Consider the following 12,338-nt stretch of genomic DNA (forward strand, 5'->3'; position numbering starts at 1 on the left):
AGTCCAGATGAGCTGCAGGGTCAGTGACTGATTTTTGTTTAAGCTGTTTAATAATTATAGTCAACTTTGCCAGAAATGATAGCCTCACCATTTTATCTCCTGATGATGATGAGATGAGAGTAGACGGGTTTAAGAAAAAGAGAGGAAGGGGGAGGGAGGGATGGGGGGATGGGGGGGTGGTGATGGAGGGAGGCGGAGCGAGGCTCTACTACACTGTGTGTGTCGAGCAGGTCGGCAGTGAGGAAGAGGAGAGGAGAGGAGAGGATGCTGAGACGGAGCTGCTGGTGATCCTCTCTGTGACTCTGAAGCTGATCTCACCCTGACCAGAGAGAGGAGAGGAACAACAAGAGGACCAACACTTCTGTACAGAAACCTCAGGTTGGTACACATATTAAGAATTCAGAGGCTTTTATTTTGAAATTATCCTCTTTTTTTAAAAAACATTTTTTAAATAGTAAACTGTTCCTTTTTGTGGCTTTTATTTGGAAATGTATGACTTCCTGTTGGTTTTAAATGGCAAACACAGACTGCAGCTTTAGGGTGGTTTAGCTGAAGTGAAATGAATAATAGTTTTTTAATTATGATGATTTTGCAGCTGAAATTTCAAAACTTCTAATTTCACCAAAAGGCTTTTTCTTCCAAAATCCACTTCAGAACAACTAAATGTTGAAATCGCTTTGACATAAAATTCATCACAAAACCAGATCAGAAAAAAAAATGTTCATAAGATTGGAATATTCTTGACTTTTATGTTTTTATTTATTTCATTTATTTATTTATATATTTTTGAATCTTTAAAACCTGCTTTAAGAGCTGAATTCTCCTTGTTTCCAAATGATATTAATCGGTTTAAAGATCTCTTTTAACCATAAAAAACATCTCATAAAGCTAACCTGAGACTGGATCTTTAAATAAATGTTGATATTTTACACATCTCAATACATTCTTTTTTAAAAAAAATGTTTCATAATATTTCCTTGGGAAGTAAAAAAAAAAAAAAGTTTAAAAAAAAAAAATGTCTTACATAATAAATAATATATTTACCATACACACAACTTCACACTCACATCCTATACTTAAGTGCTTTTACAGGCTATATTTTGTTATTCCATAGAAATCCCAGTATTTGTTCTAACACATCAGGTATGAAACAATTATATACGTATACATATAGAATAATACATAAAGCATACCAATGCACAAAATGTTAAAATTACTATATGTATAAATTACTGTATATAAGCTACCAAATATAATTGATTCCATCAGGGAACTCAGGACACATCCGGAATCAACTCTTTCATCTGGTTTTAATTCTCGCAAAGCTAAGCTATGCTAAGCTTGATCTGTTAGCTCCAGTGCTCAGATGTAACAGCACAGTTTAGCTAACAGACTTCAGCAAATGATTAGTAAGTAAAACATGCCAACTTATTGCTAAATTCCAAAATTTGATTTGATAATAAATGTCGAGACATTTTGTATTCCTAAAATGCTAGCAGCCAGCTAACCTAGCTGATAGAGCTAGGTACGGCTACAGTATGCTAAGTCTGGCACATTTCTACCTGATACCAAACTTTAGTTTGTTTTAACACGGCACTGACTGCGTGGATGGGGCGACTCTGATATCGGGCCAGTTTTAGATTCTTCTTTATTACAATTTGAAAGAAAGCAAAGCTACGCCATGTTTTTAACTTCTAGTTTCAAGTATTTATGCAGCTAATGCTAGTTGGCTCCAACTTCAATTAGCAAATCTCCAGACCTCATCCTTTTTTGTTTTGACCAAATATAGGTGCTGGTGGATATATACCTGAGCTGAGCTAAGCAAACTGTAGCCCTGGCTCTTTTAGGCTAAGGTACACAACCAGACTGATAATGAATCAATAAGTTAAAGGTCATTACCAACCCACCAAAGTTTAAACCTGTCACTTTCAAACTTTCTGAATGTCAAATATAAACAGTGAAGTTAAGGTGCTGCTGGTCATTGGATTTTGTGTTTGTTGTTTGCACTGCTCGCGCTTTTTGTGCTAATCTAAGCTAACTGTGTACCAGGTGTGGCTTCATACCAAACACTCAGACATGGAAGTGATACCAGTCTTATCAGGACGATTATTTAAGTGTTGATCCCTTTTTAGGAGCGCTTTGTAAATTCTCAGGAGCAGGCAGTCTAAACAGAGTGTGTTTCAGAGCGTGTTTCGAAGGGTGTTTCAGAGCTGAGGAGGCGTTCAGCCTTAACAGGCAGCACAGAGGGTGAGGGGGCACGCAGCTCCCCGCCTAATGCTTGATGGCAGCAGTTTAGTCAACTCTAAAGACCACTGAGGAAGGAAGGACGGAGGGAGTAAGGACAGAGGGAAAAGAAAAAATAGGGAGAACGGAAAGAGGGAGGAAGGAAATGGGAGAAGGGACAGAGGGTGAAAGGAAAGAGGGAGGGAGGAAAGAGGGAAAAGTAAAAATAGGGAGAACGGAAAGAGGGAGGAAGGAAAGAAGGAGAAAGGACAGAGGGATAGAGGACAGAGGGTGAAAGGACAGAGGGAGGAAGGACAGAAAGAGGAAGGACAGAGGGAGGAAGAAAGCATGATTGTATTCTGTGTGTGTGTGTAAAATTGATTTGTGATGCTACAGCTCTTGTTTTATAATTTGGTCTCTCCTCCTCTGGTGTTGTGGCGTTTATTGAGTCCCTCTCTTCTTTCCCATGCTCTCTGTAATCCCAGCTGAACGCCCTCCTGACCCTAAATCAGCCGTATTGACTGCGTTTTGTGTGAGGTGGGTGTTGGTGGATTATTCAGACTGCTGAGCTCTCAGGTGCTGACTGACTGATGTGGATAATGTGCTTGAATAGGGACAATTCACGCCAGCTCAACACCCCCTGCTTGCTGAACTCAGGGAAATACCTCCTACTGTCGCTGGTTTTTCTCCACACTGTGCTTCTTCAGACGTCCTCTCTAAAGACTCTGTGGTCCTGAGTTGAGCTTTTTGCTGAAAAACACCAGAAACTACAAAAACGTATCAGAGGGAAGGAGTGAGCTGACAAGACATTAAGGTGTGGACAGCTCGGTCTGTTGTACAGAGAAGAACAGGGTTTCTTTCTTTTTCTATTCTAACAATTCAGGCCTAGGTTTTGTCTTTGAATATCTTGAAGCAGACATTTTTCTGGACCTGTGGCTCATATTAAGTCTAATGTCACTTTTTAGTAAGAATAAGACATAAACACTCGATTAGATTTCAGTTTTTGCAGTGCATGACACAGAAAACAAAACTTACTTTATATTTGATGTTATTATTGAATGTGGGCGAAGTTTTAAACTTTTAGGTATTGGTGTGTTTTTTCTTTTTACATATTACTGATCATTTGTTTGAAACTTTTGGCTTTAAAAACATAAACATCAGTCTGTTTATCCCTCTGTGACTCTGACCCTGCAGCAGACTTTAAATATTCCTGCAGAGAACGAACAGATCATCCTGCTGGTGGTCATTCCACTGCTTTAGGTCAAAACGAGGCATCAATAATAATTTCAGTCTGTTCCTTTTGCCAAAACCTCCTCACAGGAGCTGAAAGTGCAAATGTCACAGAATGAAAAAAGCCACAAAATCATTCCAGGTGGACATCAGGAAGGATGAAAAAGGTCAAAATAATTGATCCCTCTGAGGGCATCATTCTCTGAGGAAAGCAGAAATATCAGCTTTCAGTGAACGCCACTGTTAAATGCTGAGGTACGACTTTTAAGTAGAGTGAGGTCAAAGTGGAAGTGACCTTTGAACTTTGTGATATGAAATACCATCATTCCATCATTGTCATCCAGCAAGATATCTGAGGAATGAGTTCATAATGACCTCTGACTTTTGACCACCAAAACGAATCCGTCCTTAGCTCTGACTGTGCACCAGGAAGACATGACAAACACGACAGACACAGAGACTGAAGGCCTTTGCACACTGACTCCATTTTTTTGTTGCACATGTTAAAAAATAAATTTGATCCCATGTTATGTTAATCATGTTTGCATACTCGATCCAAAACTTTTGTCCGTTATTATTTTTTACAGATTACAGGTTCGTTTTTTTTTGCGTTTATTTCGCATCCTCCCAGCTTGTTTCCAAGGAAGTTTGTCTATTCAGAGACACCGTAGGCTACTTGCAAAATCTCATTTTCACATTTTCTGACATATTTTCTCTGCACATCTTGGGGCTATGTTTAGTTGATGAATGAAGACTTGTGTGAGTGTTGTGACGGTGAGTCTGTGTGTGTGCATGCCATGCACGCATACCTTAAACATACTGACAGCTGCTGCTCAGGATCAGCTGCTTGAGGATTCAATTTTTCTTGTGCTGCAAATTTTCACAATTAATACAAATTCAGTGTGCACGGTGTCTGTGCGTGACGTTTTTTTTTTTTTTTCGGATTTCGGATCCAAAAAATGCATCTGAAAAAAACAGACTCATAGTGCAAAGACCTTGAGCTTTATTAGATTCAGTGCTGTTTGTAGAGTTCTTTAAAGAAATACATAAAACACGTCAAACAAAGGGCTGATTGATGTTTTCACACTGAAATAACAAGATGAGAAGGAATTAATTACATACAATAGTTTGACTAAATCCAAGGCTTTTAAACCTGGCTGATAAAGTTGTTACTGGAAGTATTAGATGAATAATCATAAAAAGGAGAGTGATAATGTTAATCTACCGCCATCATATAAGAAGTAAAGCACTGGCAGGACAATTTAGTGTCTAGGTCAGGTTTTATTGATCCTCACACCCTGTGAGGATCTTTATCCTCCAGTAAAAGCTCTGAACTCTTCTTCCACCCCTGCCTTTAACATTAAAATGTAAAGTTTAAGCATGTATGTCCATAGCTGCCATCATTACAGGTAGTAAAAGTGAGCAGCTTTGTGTTTTTGATAGATGATCTATGTTGAGTTTAAGTGGCTCAAACTGTCTCTGTGATCATAAAACAGAGTCAGGGTTGAGGTCAAGTCCATTCGGAGCCCATCCATTTAAGTAATCGATTGAAATTCATGACTTTTCCGTTTTTCCCCATCTCCGTTCCACACGAGCGGGTTTATCTGAGCGTTCAGCCGTTGGAGATGTACAGTAATTGACTTTTCCTCCTCCTCAGCTCTGCAGCTGAGCCATGATCGTGTTCAGCGTGCAGCAACTCTCTGAGCTCAGCAGGGAACAGCAGATGTGCTGCACAAACCCACCGAGGCCCCACGCAGTGTGATTATCACGAGGGCACTCACACTGTTCACAGAGAGGACAGACCAAGGGACAGGTCTGTGTGTGTGTGTGTGTGTGTGTGTGTGTGTGTGTGTGTGTGTGTGTGTGTGTGTGTGTGTGTGTGTGTGAACAGTGACATATAAATCTGCTCCTCTGCACGATCCACATATTCTAAATGATCCAAAAGTTTCAGGTCATACTAACTTGGACCCATTTGTTCCTGGTTAACAGTAAAACGTCCAAAGCTGAAGTGTGAAAACCTGCAGTTCCTCAAGTGTCCACTAGAGGCTGTCTGCAGAAACAGCAGAAATCACATACACACCCATTAAAAAAGCCCATCTTTACAGAAGAAAAAAGGGTGTTTACAGCCTGGTTCAAAACATGATTTTAGTCTGATAGATTTCTCTCGAACGATGGAGGAGTTATTGTGACTCATTATTTATGAAGTTATTAAGCCCCGTTTCCACCAAGCAGTTCAGTCTAGTTTGTCTTGGTACGGCGCACATTTAATGGCGTTCCCACTGACTAATCCCGGGACAGATCCCCAAATAACCGAAACAAGCTGTCCCACTTTTTGGGACCCATCTGTATGGGTGCCAGACTAAACCAAACTGATCTTGGAAGGTGGAGCTACAACACTGCAGACCGTTGATTGGTTGATAGAATTGTCATTTACTGAGCGACAGTGGCAGCATTTCTCCTGGCGGCACACAGACTTCTCTGAAACGAAGCTTGATTGCACTTTGTAACAGAGAGTTACATGACATTCACAAAGAAGACAATTTGGTGGATGCCTTCCATCGCTGTTCTTTGTTTACTGTGTTGAGTTTTTCTTCTTCGTTGGATTTATTAGCCGAGTACACTGTGTTGCTCTGCTATGGCGTCACGCTGTTATTTAACTGATGCAGCTACCGGCTCCAGCTCCAGCTTACAGACCGCCTACCAGGAGGGGACACAGTTGGCTGTGGAAACCCTAACAGGATCAGGCTTAACTGAGACAACCCATACCAAACAGTACTGATCTAAACCGTTCCGCTTGGTGGAAACAGGGCTTTAGACTAATGAGTTATGTCCATATAAGGGCATGACTGACCTGACTGACTGATGGTGACTGCTGGTAGGCTTCAAAACTCTGCTTCAGAAACTAACGGGTGATTTCAGGAACTGAGTTGCATCCTCTTTACCTGAGTGTGTGTCAATGTTTAGGCCTTGTGACCTGTTTTGGGGTTTTTGTTACGTTCCCTTCTCCAGGGTCTGAGTCCCAGTTGGGTCACCACCACTGTAATCCAGGTCCAGGTCAAGTTTACATTTTGTGATTTGTCCTCATTACCCTATTTATGAAGTGAAAAGAAGTCAGTGTTTGGACCCAATCAGTGGAGTCCAGGTCTGAGTCCACATCACAGAAATCCCCAAATTCAAACAAGAGATAAGAACCCATTACCTTAGTTGGAGTCCAAATTGAATCTCCATCACCTGAGTCCAAGCTGAGGTTTCCATGATCTGGATTGAAATACAGTTAAATCTCCATCACTTGAGTCTTTTCACACTAACAGGTCTAAATTAAGTCATTATCTTTGTCAAAGCTTGAGTTTACTCTTTTAAGGTTTAAGTTGACTCAGAGTCAGAGTTAAAACTAAGACTCTTTAAGACCTGATCCAGAATTAGGCCCTTTACGAAGATGTAAAAAAAAAAAAAAAAAAAAGTGATCCTCACACCAATCTGGGTGTTTTTATTCTGATCTGTTCTGATGTGACGTCTTTTATGTGAAGGTGTTGCACTGTGAACAAGAATAAGTCTTGTTATATCGCATTACCACCTTTTTTTGTGGTCTGAATACATGCTGTAAATCACACTTTGTGGTTAGGTGACATCATGTGTGCAGTGAAGGACGTCAGCTCTTATTGGCTGAGGGCTGACATGTAATCTGTCATATCTCTCCCCGTGTCCCTGCAGTAATTTATGACTCTATAATCACCCAATGTGACACAGTGACCATCCCAGAGGACAAAAGGATCATCTCATCCCATCATCAGACACGTTTTATCATTTCTCCGAGCAGAGGGACGTCAGGTGGTGGCCATGACACGGTCAGAGACGCTCTTAACGCTCTCACAATCTCTTTTTGAGGAGGATTCAGAGTGACTGATGAGTGTGTAGTATCTGAGGAGGTCTCTGACCTCATTCTACCTCAGGTTTCACCCCTTCAGACAACCTCATTCAGACACAAACCCTCTTTCTCAGAGAAACATAGAACCTGAGGAGGACACTCAGAAACAATGAGCCTGAGGTTTGAGTTTGGTTGAGAGGAGTTCAGCTCTGCCCCTGGTGCATTACTGCACGCACAGAGAGTCGGAGACCTCCTCTCTCCACAGCCGCCATATGGGCGTTTAATCTCATATTTAAGAGCACTGTTACTCACACACACGTGAAGCTGCTAATTATAGCTGCCTTTATCATTGTTCCACTCTAAAATAATCTACTGGAGGGCGGCTCTAATCTGACAGATGACTCAAAAAGTGTTTGGTGCATGCATGGATGAAGGATGGAGGATGGATGGATTTTGAATGAGCGGATGGATGATGATTTGATGGGTGAATTATTGGATGGATGAATGTTAGATTAATCTTTTCATCTGCCTTTGGTTACAACAGAGTTTTAGGTGGTGTAGATCTGGCCAAGATAACTCCACCTCCAGTCCATGAGGTGTTTCTGGTTTAAGGCCCATTTATACTCCCTCTACGTACGAAAGTGTATCTTTCAGTTTCAAACAATGTAACCTTCCTTTACGTTGGGACCATAGACTGTAAAAAAAATGGACGTCATCTTGCTCAGCTTGAAGTGAGGTTGCCACAAAAACTGCTCCCCCTGGTGGCTGGCTACAGTAAAAATCTGTCTCTCCAGTCAATCCAGATGGGCTGTGGTCAAACTTTAAAAAATTGATACGCCTCATAGAAATGTTTCTCATGTCCGATTGTTGTGGTGATTTGAAGATATCATTTGGCTGTCTTGTATTAAAGTCCTCTTTTTTTCTGAAAAGTTTTGTTTTCATTAGTTATACGAGGTTAAAAACGAGGCTTTACACCACATTTAATGATGATTGGCAGCTGCCGTTCTCATGTATTTTTTTTTCGGGGATTGTGAAATATGTCGGGAGGTACAGTCAAGAAGTGATTAGAGTTTCGAAAGAAAATAAAAAAAATTTTTTCATCACCCAGCTCCACTCAGATTCTCCCAGAATCCCTCACAGTCTACTGCGCAGACTCTGGCTGCACAACTGCTACAATGGCTGAGCCTGTGATGGAGCAATTTTGGCTTCAAAACCGTACAATGGTAAATGGCGGATCCAAGCTGTCCACTCTATATACAGTCTATGTTTGGCACTGCAGTTAACCAACCCATCCACCAGGGTAGGGCAGCCCAGAGTCAAAAGTTTGTGACAACAAAACTCAAAAACAAGCATGGCGACTGTAGAGGGGTATTGCTAATGCATCGCTTGCATAAAAGACAAAAACAAAGAAAGAATTGTAGCAGGCAGTGGTTGGTGAGGCAGTCAAATACATCATGAAAGTTTCGCCATTGCTATTTCTTCTTTGTATTTTACTAAAGCTTTGTTTCGAGTAGTAACAGCAACACTGCCCCCACAGTTTCCAATGGTACTGCTCCGTTTGGTCTGTATCTAGGGTGACCAGGCGTCCCGCTTTGTGCGGGCATGCACAGCATTTTAACCACCGCAAATTGAGACGATGTCCTGCATCTGATAGGCTCTTGCTCGCATTTCCAACGTGCGGCAGTCTCTTTTCTGAAATCATGAGTTTTATCCAATAGCTGAAAGAGGACTATTGCCATTACATTTGTCCACTGCCAGTCAAATGTACATGTGGCGTCAGGAGTGTATCGACCTCCTTACCTCCGCCCACTGACACAAAAAACAAAGGTAAAAGCCACCAAACTGCAGATTTTGGTCGAGAAACATGAAATCCCTGGGAGAAAAATGAGCTGGGAACATGTTTATTTAAGGTTGAAACCAGTGCAGGGTGATTCACAGCGAGTGTTCAAGGATCTTGATTAGTTGTTTCGTGAAGCGACACACGTCATGATATAAAACCTACAGAAATGGCCCGCGCAGAAAGTTAAAATGTCATCACCTGTGCATTTTTGTTTTTTTTTTGCACACAGACTAGTTGACCTTTAAGAGCTGTGAAAAGTCGATTTATTAATAGTTTTTATGAGTATCATTTTCCTGTGACAAATGCGTTTCCTTGTCTTTTGAACAGGAAAAATTTCATTGAAGGGAGAAAAAAACAAAAACAAAACACAAATGTGCATATTGTGTGCAACCAAATCAAATAGTTGATTTCTGTATAATTATAAGCTTGGTCTCATTAGAAATATTAATATTTCAGGGTTAGATGGACATTACTTAAAATTGTAGTCTATGTTTTAGCGTTGAAGTAACATGTCCAACAATGTCCCACACAAACACTCCTTGTCCCACATGTGGCTTATAAGCACCTGGTTACCCTATCTGTATCTGTAAGTTTCATGGAAACATGCAGAAATATAGACAAAATGATTGCAGGAGGCTCCGTCCGTATCGGTATCGGTATCCATATCCATATCCATAAGTAACGTTGAGCTTAAATGGGCCTCTAGAGTCAGATCTTTAGGTACAAGCCCTGGATCTGGTGTGGTGGAAAATGGAGTAACAGAGGACCAGCTGCTGCTGTCCTCTCTGTCTGAGAGACAAACACGGGAACATGATGTCCTTTTTGCTCCCCACACCAACGCTCCTGAATGTTGTTTCTATAGACTGATGGATGATTGTATGGTGAGCAGGATGCTGCAGAGACTTGGAGGATAATCAGCGTTATCTTCTGGTATCTTTGATATAATTAAGTATAATTCTGATCTACATCCTGATGGTTGACCATTGCTGGCTGCAGTTTACACACATCTACAAGTGATGGTCTGTGCTACTTCCTGTGGAGTGACACAGCTTACAGTAAATCGTTTCCATCTTTGGGTTTAATGTGACTCAGACTCCAGTGAAGTCTTCTCACCTCTGTAGGACTTCAGGTGCTGCATACTTTTCCAGATTTGTCTCCAAATATCGACTGACGATGACAGCAGTCCACTCTTTTTGGGTTACCTCTTTCTTGTTACGTAACATGAAAAGAAACCAGGAGCTGAAATCTGTATCATACCTGAACCAAACCTTTGTCTTCATGGTGTCTGTGTGACCCATCCTCCTCTCCTGACTCCTCTCTGTTCTCCTCTTTTGGGCTCTTTATGTAACAGCAGTCAGTAGACTTTGAAGGAGCTTCAAACTGTGGTGGAGGAGAGCGTTCAGCGTGACACTGAGGAGATCCTGTGGCCTCGCAGCTTGAAGCACAGGTCCTGAGCTGAGCCGCTGTGTTTGCTGTGTTTGATGTGTTTGGAGCGTAGAGGCTGAAGGCTGAGCTGAACAGATTCATCTGTTTGTTGGAGAAATATCTGCTTTCATTCCTCGAACAACAAAAAGGCTGTGAAGTCTCTGACATATATGTTTCATCGACCAGCCACACAGACCGGATTGTCTGACGTCAGAGCTTTTAGCCGGCAAGTCGAGATGAGGAGGAGATTACTCTGATATCTGTGCAGGCTTTACCCAGGAGTCATCAGGAGGGGGCTTCAGGGAGTGTTTATGAAAGGGTTAACCTTCGCCATAACCACAGTCACCACACACCGGATAGAGAGGGAGGTAAAACATCTCTGCAGAGCTTAGCTCCATAAGCTGAGGAAGCAGAGGAATGAAGGATGAAGGGATGAGGGTAGGATGGATGGATGGATGAATGGAGGAGGACTAAATGATGAAGGATTGACTGTAGAAGTGACAGCTGTGTGGCGGCATGGGGATGAATGCTGCGTGTCTGTCAGAGAGCTGAACTGTTCCAGACGTGTTGGTACGGAGCGTGTGGACTCCATGGGGAATGTTCTGTGTACCGTAAATAACGTTAGTCTGAGATGAACCTGCGTTTTAAAGATGACTAACCTCATTTAAAGTCCACAGACTGATCTGTGCCCCGCAGCAGCATTTGTTCTGTCCTGAAAACTCTGTCACTGCACTTTTGAAGCATAATCGGGCTTTATCTGGAGATTCCAGCACATTTCTATTCAGAATTCATCAACGCGTTGAGCTGCCATAAATATGATTTATGTCATTTATTTATTCATGTTATGATATTTATGTTACTTATGATATTTATTGTGGTTTAATTTTGTTTCACCACAGTGTGTATGTAATTTAAACAGGTAGGAACCAAGCGTTACACTGTGTGTGTTCTGCTCGTGACAAATTTTTTGGAAAGTAGAAGTTATATTGATTTGGAAAGAGAAGAAGAAGAAACATGTTTGGCCACAGATAACTAAACTTTAGCCACATCTGCAGCTCTTCATCGAGAAGTCTGCAAGATTAACAGATAATTGCTGGCTCTAGAAGTACCAGAGGTCACATACACACCAAGCCAAAAAAAAAAAGCTGTTTTCACACCAGGAATTAACCTATTAGCAGCCTGGTTCAAAAAATGTCTCCTGTCTGAATCCCTAATTTCACTATCAGCACACACTGTACATCCCTCACTGTAATTTTTTTCTTTCTAGTTTAAGGGATATTATGATTGTGAGGTTGTCCAATCAGAGGCACAGCACAGCTCATGTGACTGACATGCTCCCTATAGCTGTAATTGAAGCCCCCGTCACTTCCAATATGGCAGCGATAGCCAATCTGCTTCAAAAGTCTGTTTCAGAAACAGATAGGTGACGTCAGGGAAACTACGTCCATTAATTATACAGCCTACAGCTTTGGCCAGTGTAGCTAACTCCTTAGTAAGGAAAATAGCTACTGGCTGTCAAAAAGTTGCTGAATGACATTGTTGCCTAGTTTGCATAATTGGACATTTGCATGCGTTTGTCATCGACGTTGTTGGAGATGAACATTGTACAAGCGACAAAAAGTGAGTAAAAAACACTGCAAGTATCCTGAGAACTACAAACAGACTTTCTTCTTTCCATTCTTGTTTTTTGCATTTGCATGCAGTCGCATGCTCTGGCTGCAGCTGGGAGAGACTGCTGTGCAGACGGGTGAGGAG

The 12,338-nt window shown here is 41.5% G+C and overlaps 1 protein-coding gene across 3 annotated transcripts in view; it reads left to right on the forward strand.

The window, feature by feature from the left end:
- Positions 1-231: 231 nt before the first annotated feature.
- rph3aa (rabphilin 3A homolog (mouse), a) overlaps positions 232-12,338 on the forward strand; it is a 38,690-nt gene continuing 26,583 nt past the window's right edge. For 2 of the 3 annotated variants that reach the window (XM_074690273.1, XM_074690275.1), the window contains exon 1: positions 232-378. The gene's annotated coding sequence lies outside the window, so the exon portion shown is untranslated. Of the gene's footprint in view, positions 379-5,110; positions 5,267-12,338 lie in introns of all 3 variants that reach the window. The other variant, XM_074690274.1, reaches the window with a different exon arrangement.

Source organism: Halichoeres trimaculatus, unplaced genomic scaffold, assembly GCF_033239565.1.
Source record: "Halichoeres trimaculatus isolate MK-OKI-2021-1 unplaced genomic scaffold, fHalTri1.1 fHalTri1_scaffold_16, whole genome shotgun sequence".
Lineage (NCBI taxonomy): Eukaryota > Metazoa > Chordata > Actinopteri > Labriformes > Labridae > Halichoeres > Halichoeres trimaculatus.